General features: G+C 50.8%; 3 pseudogenes; 1 reads left to right on the forward strand and 2 right to left on the reverse strand.

Annotated features, from left to right (window-relative positions):
• Nucleotides 1–1,251: 1,251 nt before the first annotated feature.
• LOC143949132 (5S ribosomal RNA) lies at nt 1,252–1,371 on the forward strand (annotated as a pseudogene).
• Nucleotides 1,372–17,603: 16,232 nt separating this feature from the next.
• On the reverse strand, nt 17,604–17,722 carry LOC143946643 (5S ribosomal RNA; annotated as a pseudogene).
• A 103-nt stretch (nt 17,723–17,825) lies between these two features.
• On the reverse strand, nt 17,826–17,944 carry LOC143947444 (5S ribosomal RNA; annotated as a pseudogene).
• Between the last annotated feature and the right edge of the window lie 1,868 nt (nt 17,945–19,812).

The following is a 19,812-nucleotide window of genomic DNA, read 5'->3' on the forward strand; positions in this document are numbered from 1 at the left end:
CCCCCTTGTCCTTTGTTCTGGCAAGCAATTGCAAACGGGCTCTGGGCGGTTTGCGCGCCCAAATAAAGTCCCGGAGCAGCACCTGCAGATGTCTGAAAAAGATTGGGGGTAACCGGATCGGTAATGTCTGGAACAAGTATAAGATCCGCGGGAGGGCCGTCATTTTGAATGCATTACAGCGCCTGAACCAGGTCAGTGTTAAAGCATGCCAGTTTCCCAAATCAGATTTCAGTCTATTCAGGAGAGGGACAAAATTAAGCGGGTACAATTGCGCCAAATCCGCTGCGATGTCAACGCCCAGGTAACGTATAGATTTTTCAGCTCAGTAGAATGGAAAAGCGGAGCGTAGCCTCTTGGCCTCACCATCCGGGACCGATATATTCAATACAGCCAAAGGTGCAATTGATTTTATAGTTTGATAGGCTGCCGTATCACCGGAGAGTCGCGAGTATATTGGGAAGCGAAATGTGTGGATTGGAGACGAAAGAAATTAGATCGTCAGCGTACGCCGCAATTTTGTGGTGTGCGGAGGGTTTGGATATGCCAGTAATATTCGGGTCATTCCGAACGTGACAAATAAGTGGTTCCAGTGTCAGAATAAAAATTAGGGGAGACAGAGGGCACCCCTGCCTCGTCCCATTAGTGATGGGGAAAGAGTCCGAGCACTCTGAAAGCACCCAATCTCATCTGATCTTGGAGGCTAAGAAGAGTCAGGCCTGGTTAGTACCTGGATGGGAGACCACCTGGGAATACCAGTTATTGTAGGCTTCTTTTTATGTTGTTGGCCTTGATTCGTTTTTTTTTTTTTCAGAGATTGCCTATGGGCACATAAGCCTGAAAGCGCCCGATCTCCTCTGATCTCAGAGGCTAAACAGGGTCGGGCCTTGCTAGTACCTGGATTGGAGACCACCTGGGAATACTAGGTGCTGAAGGCTTATTTTTATGTTCTTGGCGTTGACTTGTTTTTTTTTTTTGTTTGTTTACCAAGGTGACCATCTTGGTGTTTGTCAAGAGGGTTGAGAGTGCTTGAAGAGCTCGCCTATGGCCACATAACCCTGAAAGCACCAGATCTCGTCTGATCTCAGAGACTAAACAGTGTCGGGCCTTGTTAATACCTGGATGGGAGACCACCTGGGAATACTAGGTGCTGCAGACTTCTTCTCATGTTGTTGGCGTTGACTTGATTTTTTTGTTTGTTTCCCAAGGTGACCATATTGGCGTTAGTCAAGGTTGAGAGTGCCTGAAGAAATCTCCTACGGCCACACCACCCTGAAAGAGCCCAATCTCATCTGATCTCAGAGGCTAAGCAGGGTTGGGACCAGTTTAGTACCTGGATGGGAGACCGCCTGGGATTTCCAGATGCCGTAGGCTTCTTTTTATGTTGTTGCCGTTGACCTATTTTTTTCCGCTTGTTTCCAAGGTGACCATCTTGGTGTTTGTCAAGAGAGTTGAGAGTGCCTGAAGATATTGGCTACGGCCACATCACCCTGAATCTGTTCCATCTTGTCTGATATTGGAGGCTAAGCAGGGTCGGGCCTGGTTAATGCCTTGATGGGAGACCGCCTGGGAATACCAGGTGTCGTAGGCTTCTTTTTTTTTTCAAATATAATTTTTTCTCCAAATAGGGGAAGACGGTCCCCCGAGTACATAATGCAACAGAGAAATACAGAGCAAAAAGCAGCTGTACAATACTTGATACAGGTATATTCGCAACTGTGAGTCTGCCTTCCATCAATCACAATGATTCGAGGCACGGATAAAGTACTGTACCAAGATCCAGGGTCACACAAACCCCAGGTCCCTCCGGCATAATCCATCCAGAGGGGGGTGTGGGGCCGTCATTCCCAATTTTCCACTCTTTCCAAAAGAGAGAGGGGGTGGAGGGGGTGAGAGATAGGGGAGGAAGGCAGAAAAGAGAAGGGTTGAAAGATCAGAAAAGGAGAAGGGGGGACGAGACACGATGGCAGCCACTGTCCAAGGGGCCAGTCAAGGAAAGCTCAGAGCACTAAGGCGATAGCAGGCGACATCCTTCCAGCGAGAATATAAAGGTATTCCAGATGTCTCAGGTTTGTTTAAAAAATTCTTGTTTACCTTGTGATGTGAGGATCAAGTCCTCCATTTTTTTTAATGTCCTCTATTTTCTTAAGCCAGTGAGTAATGAAAGGGGGGGAACATTTTTTCCAATAGAGAGGGATGCAGGATTTCGCCGCATTTATCACATGCCGTAAAATTGATTTTTTTGTACTTCTTAATGGGAATCTGTGAATGGTGCAAGAGAAAGAATGCAGCCTCTTCCTGGATGGAGAAGTCTGTGAATTTTTGTGTTATGCATCGGAGCTCTGTCCAGAAGTCCACCAAGCTGAGGCAGGACCAAAATTTGTGCAGCAACGTGCCCTCTTCTTCTCCACACCTCCAGCATATGTTCGAGGAAGAGGGGAAACATTTCTGCAGCTTTGATGGTGTCAAATACCACCTGGTGAGAAGTTTAAAATTCGTCTCCTGTATCTTCGTGCACAGCGACATTTTGAGAGCCAAAGTGATAATGTGTTGTCTCTGTGCTGGGGAAAATTAGCAATTAAGGTCCTTTTCCCAGTTGGACAGACAGGTTAAGTGTGGGTAATCTGTTTGAGAGAGAATGTGGGCCAAAGGGCCTTCGCTCCTGCATAGAGTCTCAAACTCCGTCTGAGGGCGGGCGAACGTTTGAGGATTGGGGATGGAATGGAGAAAATGATGTCGTTGCGCAGCTCTCCAAAAAGGCAGTTGGAAAAGCCCTGTCGGATCTGTTAGGGTTGAGAAAGAAGGCCATTTTCCATCAATGACGAATTTAGACGCATTGTCTAGGTTGGAATTTCTAAGTGGGTCCCCAGTTCAAAGGTTGGATGGCCACGTATAGGGAATAGGGGGGAAGTCAAAGACGTGAGTGTGTTTTGGGTAGCGATCAGGTGACTGACTTTCAACTAAGCCCCTATAGTGGGATGTGACATAAATTCTGTGGGTAAATACTTATAGCACCACATGGTGCTTCTTATCGGAATTTGGGAGTGAGCTTAGAAAGTTTGTTTCGATTCCAGTCCAATACACGCCCCAGATGGGAGGCCAGGTAGTAGCGTTGCAAGTTAGGGAGATCCAACACTCCCTGTTGTTTAGACAATATCAGCTGTGACTGCTTAAGTCTGGGATTTTTGTGAGCCCAGTTAAATTGAGTGAGCAAGGATTGAACTTGCTTAAAAAACAGGACTGCAATCTGGATCAGGAGAGCTTGGAAAAGATAAGTAAATTTAGGGAGTATGTTCATTTTAATGAGATTGCATCTGCTGAACCAGGAATGGAGGCCAGAATGCCACCCGTGAAGCAAACTGCGGATCTTAGTGACAAGGGGTGGGGGGAAGTTCAACATAAACGTACGCGCGATGTCCGGTGGAATGTAAGTACGTGAGTATATTTTACTTATCCATGCCAGCATCCGTTCACTCAGACCTATATGGCGAAGGACCGAGAACATTAATGTCCATTTGACCCGATCAAAAGCCTTCTCGGCATCAGTACTCATGAAAAGACAAGGGGTCCCAGATGACTTTGCTTTACGGATCAGGGTAAGCACCTTAGTGGTGTTGTCCCTATTTTCCCTGGTGGGAATAAAACCTAACTGGTCAATATGTATAAGGGACTACAAGTGATGTGCCAATCACGTGGCGAGGAGTTAGAGAATAGTTTTAGGACCGAATTTTGGAGGGAAATCGGTCTGTAGCTGCCACATAGGCCCGGGTCTTTGCCCTCCTTAGGTATCAACGAGATGTGGGCTCTAAGAGTATCCTCAGGAAAATCCCCATTCGAGCTCAGAGTATTAAATAAATTCACCAAGCGCGGGCCGAGAATAGGGAGGAAGGTCTTAAAGTATTGTGCGGTATATCCGTCAGGGCCCGGAGCCTTACCCACCTTCGGAGGTCCCACAGCCGTCTGGACTTCTTCCAGTGTGATCGGGTCCTCCAAGTACTCCCGTGATTCCGATGAGAGGGTTGGTAGACCAGAACCGGTTACATATCTGTCTATATTGTCCTGTCCAGACCCTGAATCGGGCAGGTTGTAGAAAACAGAGTAACATTTTTCAAAGACTTCGACTATTTGGGTTGGGGTAGAGCCCTCTGGCCATTCTCATCTATCAACTGTGGTATGTAAGAGCCAGATTTCAACTCCTTTACCGACCTGGCTAAGATTTTTCTGCATTTGTCCTCTGACTCCTACGCCAGTTTTACGACAAAACTGGAGTGCCGCTTTCGCTTTATAATGGAGTAGGACAGCAATATGGGTATGGAGTGTCCCCAATTCAATCTCTAAGGTCCGTAAGGGGGTATGTTTATGTTTCGCTTCCACAGAGGCAAGTTCACGAAACAGATTAGCAAGCTGTTCCTTCCGTGTTCGTTTGATGCGCGCCCCGTGCCTGATAAGTACCCTGCGGAGTACTGACTTGTGAGCCTCCCAAATTATCCCCGGGTCACAGTCCTGCTTTAGTTTTCTTGGAAATAAAGGTCCAATTCCCTGGTCACATCTGCTAAAACTTCCGGTATCTGGAGGAGGCTCTCATTAAGGTGCCAGAATAGAGACCTAGGTGAGGGGTAGGGAGCGAGGAGCAAGAGGCAGAAGTATCAACCGATGGCGAAAGGGGACATTAAAGTCCCCACCTAATATCAATTGGCCCTCCCGAAAGTCACATAATCTGTGCAGGGTAGTTCTGAGGAACGTGTCTTGGTGATCATTGGGAGCGTACACAGTGGCAAATGTAAAAAGGCGCTCTCCAATGTGGCCCCTAAGAAAAAGATATTGGCCCCCAGGGTCCACCAGAGAATCCTGGAGAACCCAGGGGAGCCTGCTAGAGATCAGAATGGAGAGGAGGGGTTAGTAGAGTGGTAGACCTTAGGGAAGGATCTCGACCATAGAAAGGGGAGGCTAGTATTTTTAAAATGTGTTTCTTGTATAAAGGCCACATCAGTACAGGATGTGTTCAGTTCTCACAGGAGGATCCACAATTTTTCAGGGGAGTTCAGTCCCTTAACGTTTAGAGAGGTGACCTTGACTGAGTCTCCCATCGCTCCTCGGGGAAGGGGAGGGGGACGTCAGAGAAAAGCAAAGAAAGTTGAACCAAGGTAGGTTTTGGGTAGGTAATGCATGGCGAGAACTAAGGCGGAGAAAGGAAGGGCAAATGGAAGGAAAGGTAAAGGGAAAAAGAGGCCGGGCACCTCAACCCCAGGGGGAGAGGGAAATTAAGGGTTGTCCGCACTCAACAGTACAGGAAGGGTATACTAAAACAGCACAATTATGCTATAGCGCTTACCAGATGTACACTGGGTTTAAAGCGCTGTCCTACTTGGGTTATTGGGTAGACAGGTCGGAGAGGGAGCCCCCGAATCCTAGTCCCCCCAGTCCCGGCAGTGGTAAATGTCACGTCTGATACCGGTATGCAAATAAAAGACAATCAGTAACATCAAAGAAACAAAAAACAGTAGTATAACCAAAACAAAGGTAGAGCATATAACTGTCAGCACTGAGGGGTCTCCTCGGCTCACCCTAAACATAGGCATGCACGAGGGAGCCCGTCACAACAGAAAAGTTATCACAGAATGGGATCCACCACCCCCGTCCCATACCCCTAAAGTACATGCAGTCCCCGAACAAATGCATTTCTCCCTTTGGCAGATTGTCCTCTCCTTACCCCCTCTCCCCCGTCCACGCCCCGGGGGGAAAAGGGGCAGGGAAGGGGGGAAAGGGGGAGTGGAAGGGGGAAAGGGGGAGTGGAAGGGGGAAAGGGGGAGGGAAAGGAGGGAAGGGAAGGGTGGTAAGGGAGGGAAGGGAGGGGGAAACAGAGGAGAGGGGACAAACATGCAGAAATGTCAAGTCCTTTAGCGCACTCCCACCAGCAAACACCCGGACCCCATAAATTTCAACTCCTCCCCTCCATGGTCACCACATCAAGATGAAAGAGGAGCAGCCCTGGTCGGTGCATGGAAAATCCGGCAGGCAAGGGGCTAGGGCCACCATCCCTCCATCCAATGGGAGACTTCACCCGAGCAGCAGTCCTGGGGCCCGCCAATTAGTGTCTCTCCTGCATCGCCATCGGGGGCTGTGTAGAGCATCCAGAGGGAGGCTGGGACCGCCCAAACAGTAAGGGGTAAATCCTCCAGGGGGGTCCAGAGTCACCCTGGAGGGAAGCAGTGTCTCGTACCAATAGGCTCAATAAATAAGTCATCCAGGGTCCCCGAAAGCTGCAGAAGGCAATGTCGGCAAAGAGTAGGTGGGAGCCAGAGGGGGGGACAAGGGGCGCATCCAGGGGGAGGGGACACATATGCGGGAATGTCAAGCCCTTCCAGTACAGCGCATTAGGTATCACTCAGACCCCCCAAAGTGCAACTCCCCCATCTAAGGTGAAGACTCCAGAAGGGAAGATGAGCCGCCCTGGTCTGTACATGAAAGAACCTGCTGCCAAGGGGTTGGGGCCATCATCCCTTCCTCCAATGGGAGATGCCACCGGAATGACAGCCCCGTGTCCTGTCAAGTGGTGCCCCTCTGACAATGTAGTTGTGGTATATGTGGAGCATCCAGGGAGAGGCAGGGACCACCCACACAGTGAGGGGTAAAGCCTCCAAGGAGGACCGGTGTCAGACAGGAGGATAGCGGTGTCTTGTACAAGTTGGTTAATTAGACAAGTCATCCAGTGTGTTCCTGTGAGCAGCGGAAAGAAAGGTCAGTAAGGATTATGAAAGGGTGGGGGCCAGGGAGTGCATAAAACTGCCACCAGATGACCGGGGCAAAGAGGGCAAGGGGATGAAACTCAGATCTGGTAGGTGGGGGCGGGGGTGAGGAGTGTCCCTCATATTACTCACGTTGGCCATACCTTGAAGCTGAGCGCTCTGCATACCCAGGACGTTCTTCTGTATAATCTAGCCTATCTGTATACATTAGCCTGTCTTTTGTACACATTAGTCGGTCCTCTGTATACACTAGTCTGTCTGTATACACTAGTGTATACAGATAAGCTAGATTATACAGAAGAACGTCCTGGGTATGCAGAGATGGAGGCTAGGGTATACAGAGAGAGAGACTGCGTTACACAGAGAGGCAGGAGTATGCAGACTTGCTAGTGTATACAGATGGACTAGTGTATACAGTAGACCGGCTAGTTTATACAGAGAGGCTAATGTGTACAAAAGACAGGCTAGTGTATACAGATAGGCTAGATTATACATAAGAAGGTCCTGGTTATGCAAGAGATGGAGGCTAGGGTATGCAGAGAGAGAGGCTTGGTTACACAGACTTGCTAATGTATACAGACGGACTAGTGTATACAGAGGACCGGCTAGTTTATATAGAGAGGCTAATGTGTACAAAAGACAGGCTAGTTTATACAGATAGGCTAGATTATACAAAAGAACGTCCTGGGTATGCAGAGATGGAGGCTAGGGTATACAGAGAGAGAGTGAGGCTGGGTTACACAGAGCGGCAGTAGTATGCAGACTTGCTAGGGTATACAGAGAGAGAGGCTAGAGTATGCATACTTGCTAGTGTATACAGGCGGACTAGTGTATACAGAAGACCGGTTAGTTTATACAGAGAGGCAAATGTGTACAAAAGACAGGCTAGTGTATACAAATAGGCTAGATTATAGAGAAGAACGTCCTGGGTATGCAGAGATGGATGGCTAGTGTATACAGATAGGCTAGATTATACAGATAGGCTAGATTATACAGAAGAACGTCCTGGGTATGCAGAGATGGAGGCTAAGGTATACAGAGAGAGAGGCTAGAGTACGCATACTTGCTAGTGTATACAGATGGACTAGTGTATACAGAGGACCGGCTAGTTTATACAGAGAGGCTAATGTGTACAAAAGACAGGCTAGTGTATAAAAATAGGCTAGATTATAGAGAAGAACGTCCTGGGTATGCAGAGAGAGAAGTTGGGTTACAAAGAGAGGCTAGTGTATGCAGACTTGCTAGTGTATACCGGTGGACTAGTGTATACAGAGAGGCTTGGGTATACAGAGAGCTAATGTATAAAGAGATGCTAGTGTATACCGACGGACTAGTGTATACAGAGGACCGGCTAATTTATACAGAGAGGTTAATGTGTACAAAAGACAGGCTACTTTATACAGATAGGCTAGATTATACAGAAGAACGTCCTGGGTATGCAGAGATGGAGGCTAGGGTATACAGAGAGAGAGAGCGAGGCTGGGTTACACAGAGACGCAGGAGTATGCAGACTTGCTAGTGTATACAGATGGACTAGTGTATACAGTAGACCGGCTAGTTTACACAGAGAGGCTAATGTGTACAAAAGACAGGCTAGTGTATACAGATAGGCTAGATTATACAGAAGAAGGTCCTGGTTTATGCAAGAGATGGAGGCTAGGGTATGCAGAGAGAGAGGCTTGGTTACACAGACTTGCTAGTGTATACAGACGGACTAGTGTATACAGAGGACCGGCTAGTTTATACAGAGAGGCTAATGTGTACAAAAGACAGGCTAGTGTATACAGATAGGCTAGATTATACAGAAGAACGTCCTGGGTATGCAGAGATGGAGGCTAGGGTATACAGAGAGAGAGGCTAGAGTATGCATACTTGCTAGTGTATACAGGCGGACTAGTGTATACAGAAGACCGGTTCGTTTATACAGAGAGGCTAATGTGTACAAAAGACAGGCTAGTGTATACAAATAGGCTAGATTATAGAGAAGAACGTCCTGGGTATGCAGAGAGAGAAGTTGGGTTACAAAGAGAGGCTAGTGTATGCAGACTTGCTAGTGTATACCGGTGGACTAGTGTATACAGAGAGGCTTGGGTATACAGAGAGCTAATGTATAAAGCGATGCTAGTGTATACCGACGGACAAGTGTATACAGAGGACCGGCTAGTTTATACAGAGAGGTTAATGTGTACAAAAGACAGGCTACTTTATACAGATAGGCTAGATTATACAGAAAAACGTCCTGGGTATGCAGAGATGGAGGCTAGGGTATACAGAGAGAGAGAGCGAGGCTGGGTTACAGAGAGAGGCAGGAGTATGCATGACCTGCGTAGCCCCAATGTCCCCTTTCCTGTTATTAAAAACCCCATGACACCTCTGCCCCTTATCAACCTTTTAATAATAATGAGACCACACCTTTTCTTTGGAGTAAAACTGGCCACAACAGCCTTTTATTAACACACCGAAATTTTTAACTCACTCCAAAGATCTGTATATAAATATATAAATATATAAATATATATATATAAACCATAAACAACATTTAAACCCAAGTCCAGTCTGGTGATCTCTGACGGTGACCCACTTTTATAACCAAAACCAACCTCACTGCGGTACCATTAACATAAACCAGGCCTCCAGCTGTGACCGCCCGGAGACAACCAATTCCTGCAGTGCAAAACACCCAGTATTCCGTCCAACGTTCGGGAATACCCCGGAGGGGCCCCCTATTACTGATGAGCCCCCCACCCCTTTTAGATCACCTCCATTTTACCGCCACCGTAAAAGACCACCAGAAAGATAACGCTGCAGCCCCCAATAGGGCCGTTTTCACTGCTGTGACGACCAATCCTCTGTTCCTGAAAGAAAGAAAGAAAAACAACAACCAGCCAGCTACCAATAACCTGAATGCTCAAATAACCCCACATTAGGGAGGGAGGGTGGGAAAGCTGCCTCCTCCTGTGATGTCTCCTCGTGCACTGGTCCCGTCTAAGCTCCGCCCCCTATTTATATGGCTCCGCCCCCCTCGCTTCTCTCAGTTCCCTCAGCCTCCTTTTCTTCCATTGGCTCCTGGGCACCAGGTCATGCCCGCCCCTCATTACCCCTCCCCTTGAGGTCGGATCATTCCGTGGCTCCCTTGACCTGCGTAGCCCCAATGTCCCCTTTCCTGTTATTAAAAACCCCATGACACCTCTGCCCCTTATCAACCTTTTAATAATAATGAGACCACACCTTTTCTTTGGAGTAAAACTGGCCACAACAGCCTTTTATTAACACACCGAAATTTTTAACTCACTCCAAAGATCTGTATATAAATATATAAATATATAAATATATATATATAAACCATAAACAACATTTAAACCCAAGTCCAGTCTGGTGATCTCTGACGGTGACCCACTTTTATAACCAAAACCAACCTCACTGCGGTACCATTAACATAAACCAGGCCTCCAGCTGTGACCGCCCGGAGACAACCAATTCCTGCAGTGCAAAACACCCAGTATTCCGTCCAACGTTCGGGAATACCCCGGAGGGGCCCCCTATTACTGATGAGCCCCCCACCCCTTTTAGATCACCTCCATTTTACCGCCACCGTAAAAGACCACCAGAAAGATAACGCCACAGCCTGAAAGGGTGACCCCCCTTACCCTTGAGGGCAACCCCACACCCTTAAAGCAGTTTGAATGCCCCCTTGCAAACCCAGGGACCATAAGTCGATGCCGACATCCGTGAGATGTACGCCATCCCGTCTTAAATACAAACCCACATTAGACTCCAGTTCCCTGTGTCTAATCACCAACCCTCCATTCTTGACCACGAACCTTCCCACCACCTTATTCACCCTGATCCGTGTTTTCTGGATACTGGCCACCGATCTGGCCCATCTCCACCTTGTCCGGGCCACGATGTCGGACCAGAGCAAAATCGTGTTCGGGAACCTCTCTCGGAGCCGCAGAAAATCCGCCTTTATGTCCACGAGCAGGTCCCGGACCTTACGCAACCCCAGGTCGTTCCCCCCAGCATGGAGCACCAACACATCCGGGGGCCCATCTAGAAGCACATACCTGTCCACCACGCCCATCACCCCGTCCCACTGCATGCCCGGGATTCCCAACCAATGCAACTCCGCTGCTCTCCTGGAAATCCCCAGCTGCCTACCATCCGGTCTCATGTCACCTCTCCTGGCCCCCCAACATACATAAGAATGGCCCACGATCCAAACGAGGCGTGGTGCACCTCCATCTGAAACGAAAAACCACACACACGTACACTGAAACGGAGAGAAAAAAAAAAAAAAAAAACAAAGCAAAAACACATCAACCACCCAACCGTACCATCCCACCAGACACCAAGCCCTCTGGAACCAAGTTGTCGAGTTACCCCCACTTCCTGTATGGGGGACACCCACTCCAAACCAACCACCCCACCGCTAGCACCCTACCACCAACTGCGGCCTGACGTAGGACCTGAACCTACGCGACTCCCATCGACCTATCTTGCGCACCGATGCTTCATCCAACCCGCACCTGGCCGCTTCCGTGGCCGCCCCGATGCGGAAGGAGTGTGAAGCATACTCCGCCGCTACCAAACCTTGATTCCGCAAACACCGCCGAAAAACCGACACAAACTGGAACCGTGACAAGAAAGACCCATCCTCGTGCATAAGGAACGGGCCCTCCCAGCCCGGCCTGACCCCCCGATACCCCTGAACCGCTGCAACCGGGCAAACCGGGGACCCAGGTAACTGAAACAACGCAACCTCCACCCCCCGACCCCGCTGGTCAGTTTTTGATCTTCGGAGAAGCAAACACACCTTATCCCGCGTCACCCGCACGTCCTGATCCAACAGCCCTCCCGGCATTTTTTTGGACGGGCTGACCAACTCACCCACCCTAAACGCCCCATAAAACGCTAACGAAAAAGCCGTAGTAAACAGTCGCACCTCAAAACTAGACTTACAAACCGACCCCAATTCCGCGCATATGGCCACCAAAAGGTTGAACGTCACCGGACGCCGTCCGTCCCCCCGCTTACTCTGTTTACGGAAACCCCGCAGCATCTGCCGCACCCAAAAGTCTTTTGTCCAATCCTCCGAACCCAACAGTTTAAAAAGAAATGACAAACCTGCCATTTTCTTGTCAATCGCGGCCGCTGAGCGCCCGCCCTCCATATTCCGGACCACAAAATACAGCACCAATAAACGCCAGTCACCCGCATCCCCGTCCGAGGACACCTCCTCCACCAACCCTTGCCATTCCCGCCATACCCTTTCGTATGCTGACCAGGTAGACCCACTCACAGACCGCCGTATCCATCCCGCGGCGATTCCAAGGGCAGCGCCCACATCCACTCTGGGCAAGGGAGTCCGTCCACCGCCGCTCCAGGCGCCAGTTCCCTGAACTTGTCCCACTGGAAACGAGACAGTGAGTCAGCTAAGGCATTCTCCACCCCTGGGATGTGCACGGCATAAATGAACACGTTTAAACGCAGGCACCGAAAGACCAAATGACGCAAAACTCGAATAACCGGGGGGGAAGATGCCGACATGCGATTCACCACCTGCACCACCCCCATGTTATCACAGTTAATGCGCAATTTCAAATCCCTGCACCTCTCCCCCCACAGCTCCAGTGCGAGCACTATCGGGAAGAGTTCCAATAGCACCAAATTGCCCAGGAAACCTGCCTCCTTCCAGGAGCTCGGCCACGGTGCCGCACTCCATTCCCCCCGAAAAAACGCCCCATAACCCGTTGACCCGGCCGCGTCGGTGACCAACTCCAGATCGAAATTGCTCACCGGCCCGGCCATCCAGACTGCCCGACCATTGTAAGAGGACAGGAATTCATGCCACGCGCTCAAGTCGTCCCTGTGTTCCTTCGTTAATCGAATGAAGTGCGTCGGGGCTTTTGCCCCGGCCGTCGCAGCCGACAGCCGTCGGCAAAACACCCTCCCCATAGGGATAATCCGGCACGCAAAATTCAGTTTGCCGAGCAATGACTGTAAGCTCTTCAACTGCACTTTCCGGCGACCCTGAACCTCCCGGATCTCCCTCTGCAGGCCCTCCAGTTTGTCCAACGGCAGCCTGCATTCCATGGCCTCTGAATCGATCACTATGCCCAAAAAACTCAACACCTGCACAGGACCCTCCGTTTTTTCAGCCGCCAAAGGCACCCCGAAAATGCTCGCGATGTGCTGCAACGTGGAAAGAAGAATCGCACACACAGACGAAGCCCGGGGGCCAATGCAGAGAAAATCGTCCAAATAATGAATGATCGATTCGAGGCCAGAGACATCCCTCACCACCCATTCCAAGAACGAGCTAAACTGTTCGAACACCGCACACGAAACGGAGCAGCCCATGGGCAAACACTTGTCCACGTAAAACTGCTCCCTCCAATGACAACCCAACAGTGGAAAACTGTCCGGGTGCACCGGAAGCAACCGGAACGCTGACTCGACGTCCGCCTTTGCCATAAGCGCCCCCCGGCCGTACTTCCGCACCCACCGGACCGCCGCGTCAAATGACGTATAAGATACCGTGCAGAACTCCGGATCAATTAAGTCGTTGACCGAACCCCCCTTCGGGAAGGACAAGTGGTGAATGAGCCGAAACTTGTTCGGCTCCTTCTTGGGGACAACCCCCAGTGGAGACACCACAAGACACCCCCAAGGTTTTTCCTCAAAAGGACCCCCCATGCGACCCAGCGCAACCTCTTTTCCCAACTTGTCATCCACTACCGACGGATGCAGTAGGGCCGACTTGAGGTTCCGCGCCAACGGCGGCACCACCTGCAGGTCGCAAGGAATCCGGAAACCCACGCGGAACCCCTCCGCCAGCAGACGCGCCGCCTCCCCGTCCGGGTACTTATTTAGGAAAGGAAGCATCCTTTCCACCTTCACCGGCGTCCTCCCTCTTGTTAGAAGCGTCGCCGGCACGTTTCCCTTTCTTAAAGCACCGAGACAGCGCGTGGGCCCCCCCGCAACCCGAACATTCGTGCTTGAATCTGCAGGCACCCCCGAACTTGCACGCACCCTCGTTGAACTGCCAGCAAACTCCCCACTTCTTTCCGGCCGACAGTCCTGAGGAGGTTGTACCCCCGGCCCCCCCCTGAAAAAACGAAGGCTGGGCCCGGGCCGAGGACATCAGTCGCATCCAGAGGCTGATGTCCTTGTGATCCCACCGCAGTTCCTGACGCACCGCCTTTCGCTGCCGGAACTGTTCATCATACCGCAGCCACGCAGCACCCCCGTACACCCTGTGGGCCTCCCCGATGGCGTCCATGTAACAAAACAACGCCGAGCAGTGCTCGGGGTTCTTTTCCCCAATGACGCTCGCCAATATCGCGAATGCCTGCAACCAATTTGCAAACGTTCGCGGTATCAGCCGGTAACGCCTCTTTTCCTCATCGTCCTTCTTGGTGTCATTAGGTTTGACCCGATCCAAATTGAACTTTTCTAATGGGAGCAGCGAGAATATCTCCACGTACTCACCTTTTGTAATCTTCTCCCGGACCTCCGGCTTCAAGTGCGCTCCCAGCGGGCCCTCGAAGCAGACGTACACCTCGCACCGTGCCGCGTCCCCAATTCTGACCACGTCCGACCGACCTGCCGCCCCTCCGCGACCTTGTCGCCACCGGCTCCCCCACTCGATGCCGGCCCCTCAACCCCGGATGCCGCGGGTTCCACTACCGCCGCCGGCACGGCCGCAGCTGCCGAACTCGCACCCGACCCCCACGGTGCTGCCAGGGCAGGAGTGCCCGGCGCCCCCCCAAACCTCTCCACCAATGCCCGCAGGCCGTCCAGAAGCCCCTGCAGCTGCGGTGCAGGCGCCGGCATAGTCGAGCCGGGCCCCGCCCCCCGCTGCTCCCCCCCCACCGGCACCACCGGTGCCGGAGACCCCGTCGGCACCCCTTGAACCACCCCCAACAACCCCTGCAAAGCATCAGTCAAAACATTATGCATGGACTTACCGGGCCGACCAGACACCGCTCCCACAGCCGCACTGCCGCTCTCCACTGCCGGATCTGCCACCTCGTCTTCTGTGGACAGCTCTCCTTCCGACCGCTCCGCCACGTCCGCTTCTGCTTGCGAAGGGAGCCCCCTGGGCGATCCCCCCCCAGAGGCCGCAACGCTCCGGCGGCTGGAAAGGTGTGTCTCCCCAGGGTGCGCACTCCCAGACCGGCGATGTGGACCGGACCTGTGGTGCCCCCCCGTACCGCCCTGCTCCTCCACTTGTCCCCCGCGGCGTCCTGCTTGTCCATCTGCCGGTCTGCGTCCCTTCCTCCCTGTCTCCAGCTTCCTTGCTACGCTCCTGCCGTCTTCCGCCCCTGGCACCTCTTCCACCCGAACTCCGCTCGTGCTGGGGCCCCCCCCGAGCACCCCCACGCGACTGGTTGCCGGGCTGTGAGACGGGGAACCAGCGCAGGTACTGCCTGTGGCCCCGCTCCCCGGGGCGGGCCGGCGGCGTGTCGACCGCCCTGAACCCCGACATTCCTGCTGCCTCTTCTTCGCCGGGGGGACCGATCCGTCCCTCCCCGGGCTCCGCCGGTCACGAGGTGGCGGAGGGGCGGGGCCTGGCGAAAATCGCGCCGGCGGCCGAGACCGCCGGGCCCGTGGTACAGTCCCCCCGCCGCCCCTCGCCTCATCACTGTCCCCCAGCAGCTCCTGCACTTGCCTGGTCAGCCATTCCGGTCCCTTCACCGCCGCCTGTGTCCGCAATCGCGCCAGCGCCGCCTCGATCGCCGCCATCTTGGATGTAGAGGAGCAGTGAACAAAGCTGCCTCCTCCTGTGATGTCTCCTCGTGCACTGGTCCCGTCTAAGCTCCGCCCCCTATTTATATGGCTCCGCCCCCCTCGCTTCTCTCAGTTCCCTCAGCCTCCTTTTCTTCCATTGGCTCCTGGGCACCAGGTCATGCCCGCCCCTCATTACCCCTCCCCTTGAGGTCGGATCATTCCGTGGCTCCCTGACTTGCTAGTGTATACAGATGGACTAGTGTATACAGTAGACCGGCTAGTTTACACAGAGAGGCTAATGTGTACAAAAGACAGGCTAGTGTATACAGATAGGCTAGATTATACAGAAGAAGGTCCTGGTTTATGCAAGAGATGGAGGCTAGGGTATGCAGAGAGAGAGGCTTGGTTACACAGACTTGCTAGTGTATACAGATGGACTAGTGTATACAGAGGACCGGCTAGTTTATACAGAGAGGCTAATGTGTACAAAAGACAGGCTAGTGTATACAGATAGGCTAGATTATACAGAAGAACGTCCTGGGTATGCAGAGATGGAGGCTAGGGTATACAGAGAGAGAGGCTAGAGTATGCATACTTGCTAGTGTATACAGGCGGACTAGTGTATACAGAAGACCGGTTAGTTTATACAGAGAGGCAAATGTGTACAAAAGACAGGCTAGTGTATACAGATAGGCTAGATTATACAGATAGGCTAGATTATACAGAAGAACGTCCTGGGTATGCAGAGATGGAGGCTAAGGTATACAGAGAGAGAGGCTAGAGTACGCATACTTGCTAGTGTATACAGATGGACTAGTGTATACAGAGGACCGGCTAGTTTATACAGAGAGGCTAATGTGTACAAAAGACAGGCTAGTGTATACAAATAGGCTAGATTATAGAGAAGAACGTCCTGGGTATGCAGAGATGGAGGCTGGGTTACACAGAGAGGCTAGTGTATGCAAGCTTGCTAGTGTATACAGACGGACTAGTGTATACAGTAGACCAGCTAGTTTATACAGGGAGGCTAATGTCTACAGAAGACCGGCTAGTGTATACACATAGGCTAGATTATAGAGAAGAACGTCCTGGGTATGCAGAGATGGAGGCTAAGGTATACAGAGAGAGAAGTTGAGTTGCAAAGAGAGGCTAGTGTATGCAGACTTGCTAGTGTATACCGGTGGACTAGTGTATACAGAGAGGCTTGGGTATACAGAGAGCTAATGTATAAAGAGATGCTAGTGTATACAAAAGACAACCAAGAGTAGACAGTGAGGCTCGTGTATACAGAAGACCGGCTACAGAGAAGCTAATTTGTACAAAAGACAGGCTAGTGTATACAGATAGGCTAGATTATACAGAGGAAGGTCCTGGGTATGCAGAGATGTAGGCTAGGGAATCCAGAGACTGTGTTACACAGAGAGGCTAGAGTATGCAGAAGACCGGCTATTTTTTTTTACAGATAGGCTTGTGTATACAGAAGACAGTCTGGGGAATTCAGTGAGGCTAGTGTATGCAGAGAGGCTGGGACACCGAGACAATTGTAAAAAGAAGGCAGGCTAGTGTATATAGATTACGGGCACCTGTATACAGAAGACAGAGAGGCTAGTCTATATTGAGTGGCTGGTGTACACAGAGAGATTAATGTATACAGAAAAGCTAGCGTGTAAAGAAGACAGGACTTTATTTTTTGCTAATGCAACTACTTTTGAAACATATAAAGTGCTTTTTTCATATTTTGGTGCTGTTAAAAAGTGGTGTGTTGTCAGTGGTGATATCAATGTGACAGTTAATGTGGAGAACTACAACTATTCAAAATATTTGTTAGACATTTGACTACTACAAAATACTCTTCCCCTATCTATGGATATCTAAACTCTTCGAGGGTAGCAGGGCTAGTATCAATAATATTTTAAGTGGTAGAGGATCCCAACGAGATGGAGCTTTAATCTCATCTTGATATGACCGCAAAGCTGTACACGTGCTATTCTCCTCAGACTTCTTACCATTGGCTCTGATATCCATGCAATATGATCATTTGTTTGTAACTATTTGTATCACACATTCTGTGAAGTTGCCTTTGCATTGTATGTCGCATACTACTAAATAAAAAATAAAAAAAACAGAAGCCTATGGCACCTGGTATTCCCAGGCGGTCTCCCATCCAGGTACTAACCAGGCCCGACACTGTTTAGCATCCGAGATCAGACGAGATTGGGCGTTTTCAGGGTGATGGGGCCATAGGTGATCTCTTCGGGCACTCTCAACCCTCTTGACAAATGCCAAGATGGTCACCTTGGGAAACAAGCAAAAAAAAGAAAACGAATCAACGCCAACAACATAAAAAGAAGCCTACAATAACTGGTAATCCCAGGTGGTCTCCCATCCAGGTACTAACCAGGCCCGACTCTTCTTAGCCTCCAAGATCAGACGAGATTGGGTGCTTTCAGAGTGATGTGACCATAGGCAATCTCTTCAGGCACTCTCAACCCTCTTGACAAACACCAAGATGGTCACTTTGGGAAATAAGCGAAAAAAAAACAGGTCAACGCCAACATCATAAAAAGAAGTCTACGACACCTGGTATTCCCAGGCGGTCTCCCATCCAGGTACTAAAAAGGCCCGACTCTATTAGCCTCCAACATCAAACGAGATCGGGTGCTTTCAGGGTGATGTGCCCGCAGGCAATCTCTTCAGGCACTTTCAACCCTCTTGACAAACGCCAAGATGGTCACCTTGGGAAACAAGCAAAAAAATATAAATAAGTCGGAAGCTAGAGACAATACGGCCCGAGTCCTCAATTTAATCCATGCGGCGCATGTACAGGGAAGGCCCTTGCTTATGTTGTCAACGGACGCGGAGAAGGCCTTTGACAGGGTGGCCTGGCACTTTATGCAGGACACCCTGGAACATATAGGTCTTGGCCCCAACATGATGAGCTGGGTAATGTCGCTTTACTCCACGCCGTCGGCAGCGGTACGGGTGACCGAGGGGTGCTCGGACTCTTTCCCCATCACTAATGGGACGAGGCAGGGGTGCCCTCTGTCTCCCCTAATTTTAATTCTGACACTGGAACCACTTATGTGTCACGTTCGGAATGACCCGAATATTACTGGCATATCCAAACCCTCGGCACACCACAAAATTGCAGCGTACGCTGACGATCTAATTTTTTCCGTCTCCAATCCACACATTTTGCTTCCCAAAATACTTGCGTCTCTACAGCGACACGGCAGCCTATCAAACTATAAAAACAATTGCGCCAAGTCGGCTGTATTGAATATATTGGTCCCGGATGGTGAGGCCAAGAGGCTCCGGTCCGCTTTTCCATTCTACTGGGCTGAAAAATCTATACGTTAACTGGGCGTTGACATCGCAGCGGATTTAGCGCAATTGTACCTGCTTAATTTTGTCCCTCTCCTGGATAGACTGAAATCTGATTTGGGAAACTCGCATGCTTTAACACTGACCTGGTTCGGGCGCTGTAATGCATTCAAAATGATGGCCCTCCCTCGGATCTTATACATGTTCCAGACATTACCGATCCGGTTACCCCCAATTTTTTTCAGACAACTGCAGGTGCTGCTCCGGGACTTTATTTGGGCGCGCAAACCGCCCAGAGCCCGTTTGCAATTGCTTGCCAGACCAAAGGACAAGGGGGGTCTGGGTCTCCCAGATCTCAGACAATACTACAGAGTGACTCTGCTAGCGAGAGTCGTTGATTGGCATTGTAATGGCCCACACAAGCAGTGGGTGGAGATGGAGATTGAGGATGGTTCCATTCTCCTATTGACCTCCCCGTGTCTCCTGTCCTCCCTACCAAAAGACCTCAGAGGTCACCCCGTAGTGGGAGCTACGTTGGCTGTTGTGCGGAGGTTGTTCCGCTGCACACACATTGCTCCCCTGCCATCACCAATGACTCCGGTTATAGGTAATCCAGACTTCCCTCCGGGATTTACCAACAAGAAACTGCGACAGTTGACAGTGGTGGGGAAACAGCGTCTGGGAGAGGTGTGGCCCACGGGAGGGCTCCCGACCACGCAAACTGTCGCCGAGCTTTCTGACCCTCCGCTTGACTTGTTTAGTGCTTATCAACTTCGTCACTTTCTTCTGGCCATACAAAGGGCCCCCTACACTCCTAGAGACCTGACACCCTATAAATCCATCTGTCACAAAAGGGAACCTGTGCGACACACCCTCTCCCTCCTGTACAACCTATTGAGTAGTCAGGAGGAGGAGTCGACCCCACCATTTATCCACAAATGGGAGAGGGACTTAGGCATCACATTTACCCCACAACAGATAGGGAAGATCCTGACCTTAGTACATAAAGCTT

The sequence above is a fragment of the Lithobates pipiens genome, unplaced genomic scaffold, assembly GCF_037356315.1.
Source record: "Lithobates pipiens isolate NorthernLeopardFrog02 unplaced genomic scaffold, aLitPip1_a1.2 Scaffold_30, whole genome shotgun sequence".
Taxonomy (NCBI): Eukaryota; Metazoa; Chordata; class Amphibia; order Anura; family Ranidae; genus Lithobates; species Lithobates pipiens.